Consider the following 3,727-nt stretch of genomic DNA (forward strand, 5'->3'; position numbering starts at 1 on the left):
TTTAAAAACTCAGTTAAAAATCAATAAAAAAGCAGAAGAGGTGGTTGAGTTAAGATTTATAAAATGATAGACAATAAATTGAAAAGGGCAGATACGACTTTCACAAAAAAGCAGTTAAAATAAATAAAAAGCCAGAATAGGGGCTGAGTCAAAAAATACAAAATTGCAGATAAAAAATTCAAAAAGGCAGATAGCACTTTTCCAAAAAGGCAGTTAGAAACAAATAAAAAGGCAGTTAACAATACTGCAGTTTACACGGCCATAACTGCCTTTTTTCACAATTTGAACTCCGCGATTGCATTTTAATAACTGCCTTTTTGAATTTTTTGCCTCCAAAATTATTTGTTTTTTTTTTCATTTTTTAACTGCTTTTTTCATTATTATATCTGCCGTTTATTGTGAACCTTTCATTTAACGTTTTTAATCACATTTCCGTACATAGTGATCGTGTCACGTACGGTGTCGTTTCTGTTATAAGTCCCATGACTTACAGTCAAGGGAATAATACAATGTAAACGTAACGTACACCCCATATATATATGGCTGCACACCATTCCATGACACATGACATAGCAGCGGCGTATACATTCAATTAAAAAATCACCCAACGATAAATGAAGATCTAAGATAGCTTAAGTAACGTTCCGATAACATTTATGGACGTTCGCCACTAAAAGCGTAGAATTAAGAAGAAAATTATATATTGGACGACACATCGCATTTGTCGCATTTGTCACAGAAACAATTATCTCGAAGCGCAATTTTCCTTTCAACGATACAGACTGCGGTCAGTTTTTCACAGAAATTTATCAGCCTCGATGATGAATCACATGTTACCGGTGTTTGTGTCCATGCAAAATCTTACAATTTGTCTGGAATCCATTCTGGATAAAGCTCAGTTTGATACGGTAGGCTTGGTCAATTCAAATACGACAGCTGATATAGCGGACATCGTCCATCAACAATTAATGATAGACACCGAGTATGCGTGGATGAGATTTGATATGTCCGATCGGTCCACATTGCAACATCCATTATTGGTGGACAATTTGTTCGCGAAAATATTTTTCGTATTTTTCCTCGACGACTACATCGAGTGGCATGACGCTTTCATGTTTTTCATGACAACTCATTTTGATCATAGGGACAATCAAATTTTCGTTGTCAATAAATATCCCACAACAGATTACCTAAGAGCAATCGGCCAGTCAATTCGGTTGAAAGGACTTTACAATGTAGCAACTGTGTTCTGGAATACTAGTGGGCATGGTACAGGAATAGAAGCATATAAGTTCGACGGATTTCAGAAAGGTATTTGGAAAGTACCTGTTGACGCCAACCAGTGCAGTAGCGACAGCAAAATGTTTTCTCCTGATAAAATGCTCAACCTACACGGTTCCATAATAACAATCTACGGTCAAACTGAACCACCTAGGATTGTCAAGACATCTGCAATGATTAACGGAAAATACGAGCATAGTATTGGCGGCCACGATGTACTAATATTGATTGAGATTTTTAAGCATTTAAATGCGACACCAAATTTCAAACTGATGCACATTATCTTATACATGATCAATGCTCCCACATACGAGGGTAGTTTCAGTAAGTGAGAATTGTTTCAAATGACTGTTTTTATTGAATGTGAAGAAGTTTTATTCGTCAAAATTAATGAGTTTTGATTTGAAAAACAAGGTATACAATTTACATTTTCTTTACAGAGCCAGACAACTGCACAGAACAGCGATATTTCAACGTTTCCCAAATAACCAGATACAAATGGACTGTTCCCAATCCCTATGACGTACATGCCACGATGTAAGTAAAGTGTATTTACTCACTATGTAGCATAAAGTTCGTGTTTCAAGTGTTTCAAAGACTACTTTCCTCAGAAATGTGTATAAAGAGGCTGCTATCGAGATGAATACGCAACAAGTAAAATTGTCTCGTTTTATGGATACATTACGCGTCAAACACTACGCGTACCTCTACCCGCATGACACGGACAATTTTCTAATTGTCGTACCGAAGAGATTCAAATCGAAAACCGAATACGACCAAATACTGAAATCACCAATTGTTCTCGTTTGGGGTCCAGTAGTAATAGCAGCAACAGTTGCGCGATTAATTTTCAATAAAATTATGAGAACTGACAAAAGTGTCGTCGATCTCTTTCTACAAACATTCGGATTGTCCTTGGGAATGTCCTTCAAAGCAACTGTGTCAACTGCCGCCGAAAATTTACTACTTTGGTGGTTCTGTTTGGGAACAATGCTATCGGGAATGTTGTTGTCGTCATCGATGTTTCAAGGATTCGCCTTGCAGCTGAACATATTGACTATTAGGAATTGGAAGGAATTACAAATGTCAGGACTAGAAGTTCATGCACCAAAATACAGTGAGGCTGTCACGTGAGTATTTTGCCGCAAACAAACAAAATACTTTAGCTGAACAGCCACTTTGTTACAGTCATTTCTTCGAAAATATTCCTCAAAATCTCAAGGTGACGTACAAACTGGACTTTGAGATAAGTGAGATGATTTTTAATCAAAATACGAGCAATGCTTACGTCATTCGCGAAGGCAAATTCAACATTCTATTTGGTAGCGACCAGGATGTTTGGCATGTTATAGAACGATTCGGTAAACAGTTTCTAGTTCACAAAAAAAAAAAAAATTTGATTCAAAAGAAATTTGATTCAACCATAGGTTTTGAGTATCTCTCCTACAAACTTCGCTTGTTCTCGGCAATTGAGGATCGGATGAATATGGTCGTACAGAGATGTGTCGATTATGGAATAACCAACTATTTGATTGCAAAAAATAGGCGCCTCTTAGCTGGCATCAAGCCCAAAGAACAGACAATTATTTCAACGACTGTTGAATCCCTTACAGTCAGTGACATGGAAAACCCATTTTTGTTGTACGCTTTAGGTGTTGTATTGAGTGCATTTGCATGGATTGCTGAAAGAAGTTATTTTAAAACGAAAATTTCGCGAAAAAGACCAATGGAGCCTTCAAGGCAGGAGCTGCGATTTTGACAAAATGATCTCTTCAGTTCAGTGAATATTTCAAACATTCCTTGTGAGTTTACTGTTTGATTGAATTGCAGAAATGTGATTTTTCTCAAGTCATTGACGAAATGGACAACGCAATGAAGAAAATTAAATATATCCCGAAGATAATGACGTCAGTAACACATTGCTTTTGTAGCACTAGTGAGATAAAACCCATTGCAAATCCTTCATCGCACGAGTGCGATAAAATACGTTCATACGTTGCACACATGCGGCGTAAGTTACAAATATCATCACTGAATTGCATAAATGGTTTTTTAGGCATACGATGTGTATTGTCACACTCGGCCTATGGCCTCGAATGAAAATTTACATATATGTGCCTAAAAGCATTTTTTAGTCAGTTGGATAAATAGCTATTATTGAGTTTTACTTACGCAATAGAATTAATGTTAGTCGCACCATTGTAAAGAGTGAAGTTAAGCAAAATAAGAAATTTTATCAATTGAAAACCATTCGAAAGTTTGCCTTTGTTTTATGTTTTGCAAGTAGAGGTGAAAATCATTTTCGGTAAGTTTTCGTACATTTTTGGTAGATTTCGGTAATTTTCTCGGTAACTTAAATTCTAAATAATGCAGAAATATCAGAACTGGTTTTAAACGATATCATAATACTAGGCCCCACCTTTTGGGCGGGTCAGGACTGACAATT

The 3,727-nt window shown here is 36.5% G+C and overlaps 1 long non-coding RNA gene across 1 annotated transcript; it reads left to right on the top strand.

Annotated features, from left to right (window-relative positions):
* The first annotated feature begins 2,359 nt into the window (after positions 1 to 2,359).
* On the top strand, positions 2,360 to 2,988 carry LOC119074733. The gene is made up of 3 exons (XR_005087236.1): positions 2,360 to 2,411; positions 2,470 to 2,642; positions 2,709 to 2,988. It is a non-coding gene; the product is annotated as an uncharacterized LOC119074733 (long non-coding RNA).
* The last annotated feature ends 739 nt before the right edge of the window (positions 2,989 to 3,727 follow it).

The sequence above is a fragment of the Bradysia coprophila genome, unplaced genomic scaffold (genome assembly GCF_014529535.1).
Source record: "Bradysia coprophila strain Holo2 unplaced genomic scaffold, BU_Bcop_v1 contig_151, whole genome shotgun sequence".
NCBI lineage: Eukaryota > Metazoa > Arthropoda > Insecta > Diptera > Sciaridae > Bradysia > Bradysia coprophila.